Source organism: Sinohyriopsis cumingii, chromosome 17 (assembly GCF_028554795.1).
Source record: "Sinohyriopsis cumingii isolate HCF-2022 chromosome 17, ASM2855479v2, whole genome shotgun sequence".
In the NCBI taxonomy this organism is placed as follows: Eukaryota; Metazoa; Mollusca; class Bivalvia; order Unionida; family Unionidae; genus Sinohyriopsis; species Sinohyriopsis cumingii.
In genome coordinates, this window is record NC_142977.1 from 97,831,336 (window position 1) to 97,846,532 (window position 15,197).

A 15,197-nucleotide genomic window follows, 5' to 3' on the forward strand; every position below is an offset into this window, starting at 1 on the left:
ACGTCGAAACAAGCAAAGGAAAAGAATGACAACAACAAATTTGCCTTTCACATGGATTTAACATGCGGTTTAATTTCTATGTTCATGTCCGCAAAGGGATACAATTCCAAACTCACAAGGTTATGGTAATTTACAGAATTATCTGGCAGTTACTGAATAGGATGAACTACATCATTATGTTGTCTGATGGAAATAAACTAGCCCATAGTGTATGCAGTATGGCACAGTGTTGGTATGGAAAGTCCGTTAAGCATGAAAGGTGCTGGATGATGCCAGTATTAGTGCCATTCTGGTCACAGTCAGTTTAGAAATTATAAATCATTGATTCAGTTGACTTAGTTCTGTGCACTTTTTATCGCATTAAACATTTTTGTTATTGAAATCAGTAGGGAGTACAAACGGGGATTTATATTCAGACTATAGTCACCAATTTCAGCCCCATCAAAACACCGATTATTTGGTTTACCTTAAAAGGACCGTTCAGTGCATTTTTTCTTTCCTCTTTCTCATAATTGTTTCTTTTCAAACCAATAATTTATTTATTTATTACTAGAGTATTATTTTAGCAGGCATCTTCCTTCAGAAATTAAGACCCATGTATCAGTAATTCATTATCAAAATGTGTTGAACTTGTGGTCATCAGTAACTTTGCACTTGTCGTCAGCAGTTATTGTGCACTTGGGATTACCTGTTACTTTGCACTTTGCGCAGACAACAAAGAAAAAAAAAGACCTGAATATTAATTACCTACCACATCTTTTAATTCAAATGAATAGCCATTTATATATTTTGATTACCTATGGTGATTTTAGTGCTAGATGCTAGCATCAGCATAGCTTCTGGCTTTTCTAATTAGGAGAATGGGTTCTTTTAGAAAGAACTCACAAATACAAATGTAGTACTTTTGACAATGTATTTGAATAGAAGTCAGTAGCCTTAAAAAAAAAAACAGTCTGGAGATTAAACTGAAAAATATCACTGATGTTTCACTACTTACCAGATTCCATTATTATTATTAGCATGAATTATTTTAACAAACCACATACATCTCTCCCTCAATAAGCCGCGCACAACGGAGTCCAGATTCATAGACCGTTCTATAAGCGAGGACGCGAGTTATGAGGGACCTCCAGAAAATAAGTTGTGCAATCTCCGCTGACAAAACTGCGGGGTGGGTGGGTGAGAAACTGGGATGTGTAATGGCTCAATACTTTTTTTGTTTTATAATCGCTTTGAGAATATTTGTCAATCAAGCGCTTTTTTGAACAAAGTTGCTCATTATTATGTGTAAATTACATTTATTTTCAAGTTGACGAACATCTGAAAGAGAGTTAATATTATTCCAAATGGTTTCAAGAACCTTCATGTGTACATGAAAACATTTGTGTATTACGTCACTGAAATTTGTCGCTGTTGATTAGTCGGGTTCCTTGCTTTTTATGGTAGGGCGAGAGTTCGAAGCAGGGAGTCTCCAAAGCAGGAAAGCAGATTAAACGTTGAGGACACACGGTACTAATTATACGGAAGAACTGTGAACCAGTCTAGAAATGGGTGAAGAAATGATAGAGTATTTACAGGTTTGGTGGTCCATAATTGGTTAATAATGAAAATTAAAATTTTAGGAAAAATATCTTTTGAGAGCTTGTCCTATATGTAATGTAAAAAAAATATTGACAAATTTCTACTGATGCAACTTTAGCATTTTTACAGGCTTGACTCAGGAGTACTCAATACTGAAAGTAGCACCTGATTCATTTGGTGCAGAATCAATAACACGTGTTTCATGCACATGTATGTAAACAAATTGCCGCGGGTCATATGGTGTTCTCCACACATAAGCTTGCACCAAGGTTAGATGTGCACGAAAAATTATAGGTGTCATTATCAGCACCCATAAATTTTAAGTTATTGAATTTTGAATATGATAGTGTTTCCATATGTTTACCATTGGAGTGGAATTAGTACCGTGAGTCCTTGATACACCACGAAACAAGATTCTTTTATTATAAAAAAAGCAAGCAACTTTTATTTCGTGTAACAGTCAACTGCGTCACACTAAATCTTTGTATCTTTCAGTTAATAAAATACTGATGCCGTGATTTCTTTGCAAGTAGTAGTGAAACTTCTCATCCTTGAGGATATCTCTTAATACCAATTCAGGATATTTCTGAAACTTGCTTCTTCACAATGATCCGTATCTTTCAAACAGAGCTTTTTATTTCACAAAGTATTCATTTTGCTTGGTTGCCTTGCTATATTTGAGCACATTTATGATTGAGTAGCTTAAGTTATGGTAGTCTAATTATATTAAGTACACAGTAATATTTACTTCTGGGTCGGTGGTTCTTTCCGGTATTTTCCCGGGTTCTTACTCCATCATTAATTCTGGCCGCCATGTATAGCCTATCGTGTGCTGAAAAATGGCGTTAAACCCTACAGCAACAACAACAGTACTATCTATAACAGTGTTCAGTTAATCATTTCAACCGGCATATGACCCAGGGCCGCTAGATCTTACGCATATAGGACCTCGATACCTTTGAACATTTCTTTTGTTCCATATCCTATATTTGATACAAAAGAGGCAATTAATCTGATAATAGAAATAGAAAGAAGACCAGCTTTTAATTCAATGCAACAATACAACAAACACTTATGCAAGTCAGCTGTCTGTTTGCACTTACTCGGGTTAAGAGAGAAACGCTCGTGGACATGGCTGTAGATTGACACATTTTACGTTTGAATACAAGAAGGTACGTTGCATTTATGATCGTTACACTTAAACGTAACTAAACGTTTGAACCAAAATAACTGCAGACATCGTAGCGATATGACTGAAAATTTGTTAAAGCTACGTTAAAAATCCAGATCACACACGCACTGAATCAAAATACAAATTTCACTTGATTTTTGTTTTAAACTTAATTAAATTGGTTTTTATTTCTTAAAGTACTGCTTCTTCCACTAGAAGTAAGTGACATTTTTTTCATAGCTCGAATATCGTTATTTAAGGTATTATTTACGGTATACTAAGAATGTCGTTTGGAAAGAAAAGAAAAATTATGACTTCTTATTAAATGTTGACAATTTCATAATGTTGATTCAGATTTCCAGCTCCTATTTACCGTTTTCAACGATAAAACCAGCGATATTTCAAACTTGCAGTTACCTATTGTGATCGCGATTTTCCTCAAGTTCAACAAATTCTTTTCTTTATATTTCTAATTTAAAAAAATGGAACCAACGCCAAACCCCGCGTTGTAAGCGGGTTATGATGGCGCCAGTTATCGAGGGAGTGGTATATATATATATATGAAGAGAGAGAGAAAGATGACTGTATTACATTTTCAAGCCTCGACAATTTTTTCAATCTATATAACACATTTTTTAACATTATTTTTCTAACAAAACCTAGTTAGTACAATAAGATAAAAACCACTTGAGAGAGTCAATTTAAATTTAGTATGCTTATTTATATTCATATTTAGATAATTTTATTAGATTTTGGGGTCATTATAGCAAGGTCTGTATGCCCACCAGTTATGATGGTTTGTCTTTCAGTATGTCCATGTGCTTGTCTATCCATCCATCCATCCATCCATTTCTCTGTTAGAGATTTGTGCTTTTGTACAATAACCTGAGTTCTCAACCATCAAAGTTACTAGACTTTGTGAATTGGCTTTCACTTGGGTAAGGAAGGAGATCAATTTTTAGGGTCCAGTGGTCAATCGTCAAGGTCACAGAATGAACGAAGAGTAGTTGCGTTTGCACGATAACATTAGTTAAGCATATACCTAACTTTACGGATAGCTGGTACTAGGGTAAGGAAAAGGCCTACTGCTTATGGTACAAAACGGTGAAAGGTCAAGGTTACCATAACTTAAAGAAGAAATTTGGATTTGACACAATCATATTAGTTCAACAACACAAACCTAGAATTTGTTAATGCTTGCTCTTGAGTTAAGGAAAACCAAGACCAGTGTAGCTCAAATAAATGTGTTTGCAGAATAATGTTTGTTCTTGAGCCTGTTCTGTGACCTAATTTTGTGATGGGATTGTGCTTAAGGTAATAAAGAAACCTACACAGTATGGGGTCTAGAAGACAAAGGTCACAGTAATGGTAAGTCTAATAAGACAATAATGATTTCTGCACATTAGGTTGAGTGCAAGAAATGTTACCTTGACCTTTGTCGTAGAGACCCAATGGTCAATGTTCTCCTGAGTCAACCACACCCAATAAGTACCACACAGATACCATTAAACACCAGACCACACATATGACCATTAAACAGCGGACAACATAGATAATTATTAAACATCGGACCACACAGATAACCGTTAAACGTTGGACCACACAGATAGCCATTAAACATTGGACCATACAGATAACCATTAAATATGGGAACACAAATATAACCATTTAACATCGGACCACAGTTAACCGTTTAACATCGGACCACACAGATAACCATTGAACATGGTACCACACAGATGACCATTAAGCATCGGACACACAGATAACCATTAAACATCGGACCACACCATATAATCATTTACATAAATAACGATTAAACACGGGACTGCACATAACCATTAAAGTTGGGATCACACAAATGACCATTAAACTTGGGACCACACAGATAATCATTTAACATGGAACCACACATATAACCATTAAACATCGGACCACACAATATAATCATTAACATAGAAAACCATTAAACGTGGGACCACACATAACCATTGAACATGAGGTTGTCATATAATTTGGTATTCACTGTGCTCTTGTTAAACATTTTTAATTTATTTAGTTTTTTGCAAAACCCTTTTTTGCCCAATTAAGCAAGAACTACATCAGGCTGAAAAATGAAATTTGATATACATGTTTAAGTAGCTGACCTGCTTCGATTTTCGTATCATATTGTTCCCAGTTTCGTTTCTACACAACAACTGTTGTTGTCCACTATCTATCATTACCAAACTTTGTAAATAGCTTGCGTTTTGAATAAGAACGAGTCTTATCAGTTTCGTGGTCAAAAGGGTCAAAGGTCAAGATAAATGTACATAAAGGAAGAAAAATGTTTCCGCACAATTGGAACACCACTGATAGTGAGGAAGGCACTGGGCACGGTTGTTTGTCATGTAATTGTTAAAATGTAGAGAAGGTTAACATACATGTTTTCACCTACTTGTATTGATATTCTTTTTTATCACTGTTAAGAAATCCATGTACTGTCTGTAATAGACAGCTGATGAATGACAGCTTATGTGTGCTGGGAAAATGTAAAAATAAAAGAAAACACAAGAATTTCACTAAATTTGATTAAAAGGATACTGATTTGAATGGCTTTCGATTTTATACAAGCAGTGCTGATTGGCCATCAAATGTAACCACCATTACTAAATTAGAAAATTTTACAAACACAATTCTACCAAAATTTGACAGAAAGCATTCTGGTATGAACGTCTCTCGGCTTTTTACAGTTGGTATTGATCCACCATCTAATATAGCTTTGTTCCTAAAAATAGAAAATTCTCTAAATAACTTTTCATAATCCGTTTAACAGAATTTGACCACATTTTACAAGAACATCATGGCATGCAAGGCTTTTAAAGCTATACAAATAATACTAAAAACAGAAAAGTCTTGAAGTGACTTGTTCTTAAAAACCACTCAGTAGCATCTAACCAAGTTTGATAGAAATTATCCTGCGTAAATGCTTTTCAATTTTATACTAACAATTGAGTGGCCGAGTGGTCTAAAGCGATCACCGTCACAGATAATTGCCATCTCACCTGTCTGCGTGGGTTCGAGTCTCATGTTCGGCCAACGTGGGTATGTGAGAAAGCTTGCCAGTAGCTTCTCGTGGGTCGGTGGTTCTTTCCAAGGTTTTCCCTGGTTCTTCCTCCACCATTGTTACTGGCCTATCTTGTGCTGAAAAAAGGCGTTAAACCCTACAGCAACAACAACTATGCACTGATCTGCCGTCATTGTTACTAAAATGCATAAAAAATATTGACTTTCACTCAGCAGTAGCTGATCAGAATTTGACCCAAAATAAATTCTGACAAGGTCTGTCACTGTAACTATAAATAGAAAGTCCTCGGAATGAGTTCTCAAAAACCACTTAAAAAACTTTTGATCAAACTTGACATCAATGGATTTAAATTTGAATAAATAATGCCAATATGCTGTCAAATACTACTACTACTACTAAAACTAGAAGGAAAAAAACTTTCAATAACTTCATCTTCTCAAGAGCCACTAAATAGAATCTTCCATCTTGAAGGGCTATCATAAATAGAATCTTCCATCTTGAAGGGCTATCATATTTATGGCAATGATGCTGACTGACAATGAAATATAGTGGCCAGAATTAAACTATAAAATATTTACATAACTGTTTTTATAAAACAGCTTAACAGGATGTTATCAACTCTAACAGTCCTGGCATAGAGGCTTTTAAATTTTTGACAAATGATGTTGACGCGCCTTCAAATATGGATGAAAATTTAAATTCTGAAGTAAACTTGTAATTATTGTTTCTCCAAGCGTACATAATGAACAACATTAGAAGAATTTCTGCATAAAGCATCCTGCGAATCCAATTTTTTTGGCCAACTGCTATAGCATTTGCTATTAGTCCAGGGCCGGATTATGACCTTCCAAGGTCCTAAGCACTGAAAATAGTATGGTGTCCAGACCCCTTCCTACAAAATGTGAAACTAAAATATAACAATATTAAAAGCTAAAAAGGGGGAAAGTACCAATGTTGCCATCATTCCAAATCAAAATACTCGTACATGCAGATTGAAATGGTCATATATAATTCATTAAATTTTATCATGGAAAAATTAATTTGAAATTTTTCTGATGCCCTAAGCACGTGCTAAGTGTGCTTAATGGGTAATCCGGTCTTGTATTAGGCTGATGTCAGCCATATAAGCGATCTCCTTCACTTGAGCCATGATTGATGCAACCTTAACAAAATACTTAAATTTGAGGGCTTGCCTTGAAAGCTCTTTAAATTACATAAATGTGGTTTTATCTTTGAGAAATTGTCAAATTTGAGGAATTTGTTCACAAACTGCTTGAAAATATCAGATGGAATGCAAAACAAAATAAAATATCACTTTCAAGTTCAAGATTTCAAAAATAATTTTAAAAAATTGGTAAAATGAGAAAACAAATGAGTGGATCAAAAGAAAACTCAACATGGGTCATTAAAAGAGTAGAATTCTCTAATTAGCTATGTTTTTCTGTGACCTTGATAAACAAAATAATATATAGTGAAAGCTAACTTTCCATAAAAATTAATCTTTAAAAACTTTTTGAAGTCCTTAATCTTATTTAAAAGTCTTTGAAAATGAACTCTCGGGGGCTTTACGAACCATCTTGGGCCTCTTGCTGATAATTACTTCAGAAGCTATAAGAAGTGAAAATAGCCACGCCGAGCTATTTCCTATGTTAATGAGCTTCTGAAGCAAGGTTTAGCTGTGTACTCATAAGCCCAGATTAATCCCCATCTTAATTCTTAGGAATTAAATCAACCTAAATATAAAACTAAATTAAATAAAATATATCTAAAGCAAATGGGTTCCAAGGGTTGTTATCGCCAGGGTCGGATGTGGGAGATAAGCACCCACTTCCCCTGGAAAACTCCCAATGGATTGCGTCTGATAGAGCCTCTGACAACCAAATCCAGCTCCAGGCCTTTACGAGTGGCTTAACTAAGCCCGGCGGAACCTGTTTAAACTGACTGGAGAAGGGATGACAGGCGAGTTTCTGGCTTCTCAAAACCAGACGCTTCGGGCAGATGGTCTCCTTAACCTTGGGTGGTAGCCCGTCTAGGAGAAGATAAACTCTGACTTCAAACCTTCGCTGGCTTGGGACTATACCCTCTCGTGGGAAAGTCTAAGGGAGTAAATCCTAACAGAAAATCCGGAGACGGAGTCCCTAAGGCGATTTGGCATTATTTTCAGTGTCATCTCGGAACTCCTGCGACGTCGCTGGTGCCATGACGTATCGGTTTGTCCTGTCCCTTGGATCCATCAGCTGCGTGGAGAGGGGGATTCAGCTGCATGGGCAACAGCTGATTCTCCATATCATCCTGTCCAGGCTTGCGCCCTAGAAATCACACTCCAGCTTCGCTTCACAGCGTCGATACAACACGGGAAGCAGCAGTTTATCGGTTATAAGTGATCGCTCGATTGGCGTAAAATATCAGACGTCTGGGGTTGCTTTGGACAACGACAAAACTTGCAAGACTCCAGGTCGACATCGCCACACTATAGGAGACACGGCTACCAGATTCCGGGTCCCTCACAGACAAAAACTACACGTTCTTCTGGCAAGGAAAGAGCGCTGACGAAGCCAGAGAGGTTGGTGTTGGATTCGCCGTCAGGAAATCCCTGCTGGGATGATGGAACCCTGCCAACAAGGAAACGGAAGACTGCTATCCCTCTGCCTTCACACCACAAGCGGGCCTGTCAACTTGATCAGCGTTTACGCTCCCACACTAAGTGCCACCGCAGATACCAAGGATGAGTTCTACGACGAGTTAAACTCGCTCATCGACACAGTTCCCAAGGAGGAGAACTTTATATTACTGGGCGACTTCAATGCTAGGGTGGGTGCCGACCATGCCGCTTGGCCTTCCTGTCTTGGCAAAATTGGCAGTGGTAAGATCAATGAGAACGGGCAGCGACTCCTAGAAATGTGCTCGTACCACGACCTAAGCATCACTAATTCATTCTTTCAGACAAAGCCACAGCATAAAGTCTTTTGGAGGCATCCGCGCTCCAAACACTGGCATCAGCTGGACTTGATTATTACGAGACGGTCTGCAATGAAAGGTGTGCTTCTTAGCTGTACCTTCCACAGCGCTGACTGAGACATTGTCAACTCGCCGGTGTGCTGCAAAATGAAGATTCAGCCAGAGAAGATACACCGCTCTAGGAAAGAGGGTAAACCACGCATTGACATGAGGAGGACGTCATATCCAGACAAGGCTGAGGAATTCACTTATGCCCTATCCAAGACCTTCGATTCAGAACCTCCCAACGGCAGTGCCAAAGAGAGATGGGGTCATATCAGAGATGTGTACAGCACAGCCACACGGATCTTTGGTAAGAAGCAATCATAGAACAACGACTGGTTTGAGGCTAACTCCGCCACACTCATGCCAGCCATAGAAGAGTGTCGCAGTGATCACCTGGAATACAAGCGATCTTTCTGCCAGAGGACTCTACAGGCATACAGGTCTACCAGAAGCAGAGTGCAGAGGTTAGCACGGCAGTACGCCAATGAATACTGTCTTCATCTCTATCAGAGCATCCAGTCATCAGCAGATATCGGAAACATCAGAGGCATGTACGATGGCATAAAGAAAGCAATGGGTCCCACGAAGAAAATGAAAGCACCACTGAACTCTTTCGCAGGCGATACCATCCACGACAAGGGCATGCAGATGGAGCGATGGGTGGAGTACTACTCTGAACTGTACTCCAGAGAGAACCACGTGACCAACTATGCCCTCAAGGCCAATGAAAACCTTCCGCTCATGGACGAACTGGACGAGAAACCTACTGTGACAGAAATAAATAAAGCCTTAGAGAAACTGTCCTTAGGTAAAGCCCCATAGAAGGATGACATTCCAACAGAAGTCATCAAGTGCGGCTGCAGTGTGCTGATCACACACCTGCACGACCTCCTCTGCCAGTGCTGGGGTGAGGGTGCAGTGCCTCAGAACATGAGAGATGCCAACATCGTAACCCTGTACAAGAACAAAGGCGACAGAAGTGGCTGCAACAACTACAGGGGCACATCCTTTCTCAGCATCGTGTGTAAAGTCTTCGCATGCGTCACCCTGAACGAACTGCAGACGCTTGCTGACAGAGTGTGTCCTGAGTCGCATTGCGGGTTCCGGGCAGAGAGGTCAACAATCGACATGATCTTCTCTGTCAGGCAACTGCAGGGGAAATGCAGAGAACAACACAGATCCCTCTTCCTGGCCGTTATAGACATCAAGGCGTTCGATCTGGTCAGCAGAGACGGACTCTTCACAATCCTGCCGAAGATTGGATGCCCTCTAAAGCTGCTAAGCATGATCCAGTCGTTCCACGATGACATGAAAGGCAGAGTGCAGTACGATGGCTCGACGTCCGACCCCGTCAACATTCGCAGCGAAGTGAAACAGGGTTGCGTCCTAGCCCCCACTCTCTTCGGCATTTTCTTTTCTGTTCTGCTCAAGCACGCCTTTGGAACCTCCACAAAAGGGATCTACCTGCACACGCAATCAGACTGCAGACTGTTCAACCTGGCACGACTAAAAGCAAAGGGCAAAGTGTGTGAAGCAACCATCAGGTACATGCTCTTCGCAGACGATGCTGCCCTAGCCACTCACACAGAAGCTGAGCTACAACACCTGATGGACCGCTTTGCTAATGCATGCGATGAATTTGGGTTGACCATCAGCCTAAAAGAAAACAAACGTGATGGCTCAGAACACGGACACCCCAAGCATCATCATCAACAACTACGAACTTGAGGTAGTCAATCAGTTCACGTGCTTCGGCTCTACCATCACCAACAACCTATCGCTCGATGATGAGCTCAACAAGCGGATTGGAAAGGCATCAACAACTCTCTCCAGGTTGTTGCAGAGAGCGTGAAACAACAGCATGCTGATCCTGAACACTAAGATCTCTGTGTATCGTGCCTGGGTGTTAAGCACTCTCCTGTATGCCAGTGAAACCTGGACTCGGTATGCCTCGCAAGAGAAAAGACTGAGCGCCTTTCACTTGCGATATCTCCGACGCATACTTTGGATCACCTGGAGCGATCGAGAAACAAACAACGAGGTGCTTGAACGTGCCAAGATTCTTAGTATGGCCACACTCCTTCGCCAACGTCACAACAGATGGCTGGGCCATGTACGTCAAATGGGTGACGGACGAATCCCCAAAGACCTTCTTTATTCGGAACTTGCCTCTGGCAAAAGGTAGGTCGGACGGCCGCATCTCCGCTTCAAGGATGTCTGCAAGCACGACACGAAAGACCTCGACATCGATGTCAGCACCTGGGAAGAGCTCGCTCTAGACATGCTCAGCTGGCGACACGCTCTGATCATAGGTTTGAAAGCCGGCGAGGACAAACTACGCTTGCTAGCTGATAAAACGCGATCTCAGAGGAAGAAGAAGCAGCTCCAACACACACCAGACCCAAACTTCAAGTGCAGCAAGGACTGCCACTCCCATGTTGGGCTACATAGCCATAGCAGACGCTGCACAACCACCAACCGGGACATCTCTCATGGGAGCACTTCCATCGTCTCTCGAGACTAACGGATATCAACATCTAAAGCAAAATTGTTATTGTAATTCAGTTTGAATAAAGTTGAGTGTCAGGAGGTGGTGAAATGACATGTGATCCTCACTCCTTATGGTGCTTCATTGATCGTGATATAGGAGATAATCGACCACGGTGTTATTGCCAGGATCGAGTAAACAATAAAATAAAATATGAAATTAATGGATGAACAGCAGAGATCTGAGCAGATATAAAGAACATAACAACACGAGCCCCTGTATGTTTGTTGTTGTTGTTGTAGGGTTTAATGCAATTTTTCAGGACAAGATAGGCTACACATGGCGGCCAGTATAAATGGTGTGGGAAGAAGCCGGGAAAATCCTGGAAAGAACCACCGACCCACGAGAAGCTACTGGCAATCTTTCTCACGTACCAACATTGGCCAAGCCCGAGACTCGAACCCACGCAGACAGGGGTGAGATGGCAGTGATCTATAACGGTGAGCGCTTTAGACCACACGGCCACTTGCCCCCCGCCCATGTTTAATCAATTAACTAAAAAATTTAAATTGAGCATGACATTTGAAGGATTCACTTCCTCTTACGAACAGAGTTACAAAATTTATACGAGATTAAATTAGCCTTTCTGTTATGCCGATAGAACAAATTTCATCATATAATCGAGTGACCAATCGAAGTCAAATTATTGGCATGTCAGCATTACCTGATTGCTTCCGGGCTTTTGCCAAGTTGCTGTTGGTGATATGTATTTATTCTCTCTCCACCCCCCACCCCCCATTTGGTTCATCAACCATCTGGGTGTTAGAGTGCACTCTTCCCCAATGTGCAGTACAGTCATGGAGCTATTTTTTCCTTCCAATGAAAATATAATACCCAACCTAAATAGGTGTCATGTTTTTCTTCTCCTTTTTGAATAAATAGAGATAAATAGTTTTATTACTTTTTATTTTTCATTTCCTGGGATAAACAATATTCCCACTATTTTACGTCAGATATTATCTTATAGCAATTCACCAGAACTAAGCTGATATGGACAGTTCGAAACCTAATACTGATACAAAAATCGTACAATCATTAATTAATGTCTTTTAAAAAGGCTACTCGCATTCCTCTTCAACATGACATAATTAGACATCTTTGATAACTATTACTGTGAGGTGTAAATCATTAGCTGACGATGTCGGTCGACACGAGTTCCTAATGCTAACACCATCGGTTCTTGGTTGAATAATTCACAGCTTAATTACACAAACGAATTTATGGACTTAATTCCTTGTCATAACTACGTTACTTTGCTGATTACGATTCACAGACATACATTTCCAGACATAGAAAAATCAATTCTCAGCATACATTATACAAATCATTCAAGACATATAATTTACATCTTAACATTCGTATCAGAAGAAATTCATGAAATTCCTACGATTCATGATTTATATTACGTACAAACCACTAAATGCGAACTCACTGATACATATCATTGTATGAAAATTCTTATAATACATGAATCATATAATATTCCAGACCTCGAATGCACGATTATTTTCTGAACTCAAGGAAAAGTGAAATATGAGTCTAAAACGAATAAATTCAACAAATAATTATATCCTTACATTAATGAACTCATTGTTTGCAATTGAGACTAACATTGTGCTTTACTGAAACTCGCCCTTACTGTGCAGCTGAAGCTCTCTTTATCGTGTCCTCAACTTTCCGACACACATCCCTTGGATAATTTAATGAGAAAAGTACTTCTTGCTAATCTCTGAGCTAAAATCTGGTTTGCCTCAGAAAATTAGACTTTCTAACTTCAAGAGGGAGATTTGCTTAAAACCTTGAATTCCGTCTGGGAACACAATCCCTGGTTTAGCTTAGCCAGTCAGGATTACTTTCTCAAACTGCCAAAAATTTGACCACTCACATCAAAGTCAGAATAATCCTCTATAGTCTGCCTTTGATAATAACGATTCGAGAAAATATAATTTTATGACACCTGTTTCAAATGGCCCAAGATTTTCACAAATGATTGGCTCTGTTTTGTCTGAACCCCGTTATTCCCTACACTTAACCATACATTGACATATATGTCGGATCGTTGTCAAATATACTCTAATTGAAATTCAATTCATCCCAAAACAGAGTAGATCCCATCCCTCACACCCAGAAATTTATTGCAAGACTAGCCCATACGTCGGACTTAATGGTTACGTGTCACTCTGGCCACGACAAAATGTACTGCGAAATTATCTCTGTAAAATTTTGCGCCATTATATTAAGAAAGAACAGATGACAGAGCTTCACAGGCTTCCATATAATGGTTTCAGACACATTACTAAATTTGTTAACCCTTTGATCCTTTCAACCCACTGAACCTGGTCTGTTCCACCACTGCTCAAACTGTAGAATATATCAGTGATATCACAGGAATAACTATTTCAAGTTTATGTTTCTGTTCTTTAGCATAACACTGATTGCTATGTTGCAATGTACATTGTTTGGTACTGGGGGCGAGGGATGGCGGTTTATGTTAGACTTAGGTTCAAATGCATCATGCTCCGTGGAAGAAGTGCATTATAATTATTCAGAAGGTATATCGGAATGCTTGTGATTTAAACATTTTCAACTATATCACCCAAATTAAATCATGCAGTAAAAACATATTTGATCTCAAAGGTTCCTCTCTGAGCTTTTGGAGCACTGCTGAAAAAGTCAAAGTCACAGGGCGAAGTTGTTTCTCACAATTACAAAGTTAACATACACTTGCATGCTTTTCTCATACTTGGTTTGACATTTATTTGTTATGACTATAAAGAAAAATATGTGCCGTATGAATCAGAGAGCTGATGAAAATGACTGTTCAGTGTACTGGGAAAAGTACTTGAATTACCACAAAGAATACTAACCTCGCCTGTATTTGAATTACAGAAACAGTCTTTCGCTGATTATAGGTATCACTATTTTCGGTAAATACACTTACAAAAATTTACAGTATCATAAATCTCCCAAAACATATTGGTTCATTATTAAATTTAATTTAACTATTAAGTTAAAAAAAAAGAAGAGATAATCGCTAATGCAGATCGAGCAGAGAGGAAAGACCAGGCTGTGTACTCTAAAATCTAAATCTACCTCCATCATTCACATAAAGAAGACTGAAGGTTGATTAAACATCCTCTAGGATATGTATTTAAAAACACAATAACAAGGATTATCCATAGAGAAAAGCAGGGGAATACATGTTCTTTGAATTGTGAACCCTGTGCAGAAATACAAAGCTCTTTAGCAGACCTGGACCAAACCTTGCGCGTGAATTGCATACATGGTAAGGAAGCATTTTGGCTTGGGGTAAAGAGCTAAAAAGTTAAGATAATTACGGGTTCAATAAAAAATAAAAAATGGTTTCAGCATAATAGCTGTTCTTCATTACAGGCTTGGATCACACGTTGTGGATGGCTAGCACTTGAAGCAAGAAGAAGCCTATTGATTTTGGGGTGTCGATAGCTCGCACTTGGAGAGAGAGAGAGAGAGAGAGAGAGAGAGAGAGAGAGAGATTTTGATTTGATTTTTAAAATAGCTTTAATTTTGCAGCCATATCGCTACGATATCTGCATAGCAGCCATGCACAACCGGGGGAAAAAAGTGACAGTAACTGTGTGTGTGTGTGTGTGTGTGTGTGCCGGTTCAGAAAGTTTCCTGTGTGGCCCGTAGTGAGATAGTTACGCCACTGTGGGCACATAATGTACCAATCATAGCCATCTTGGTCCATTTTTGTTATAATACCTCTGGACTTTAAAAAACAACAACAAAAAAACAACATCTCTTTGGACTTTTTTGACTGCAGTTGGGGAATTTGTATCTTTAAA

The 15,197-nt window shown here is 39.2% G+C and overlaps 1 protein-coding gene across 1 annotated transcript in view; it reads left to right on the forward strand.

Annotated features, from left to right (window-relative positions):
• The first annotated feature begins 2,619 nt into the window (after positions 1-2,619).
• Positions 2,620-15,197, forward strand: part of LOC149779509 (uncharacterized) — a 44,876-nt gene continuing 32,298 nt past the window's right edge. Inside the window, exon 1 of the mRNA XM_089940210.1 lies at positions 2,620-2,753. The gene's annotated coding sequence lies outside the window, so the exon portion shown is untranslated. The remainder of the gene's footprint in view (positions 2,754-15,197) is intronic.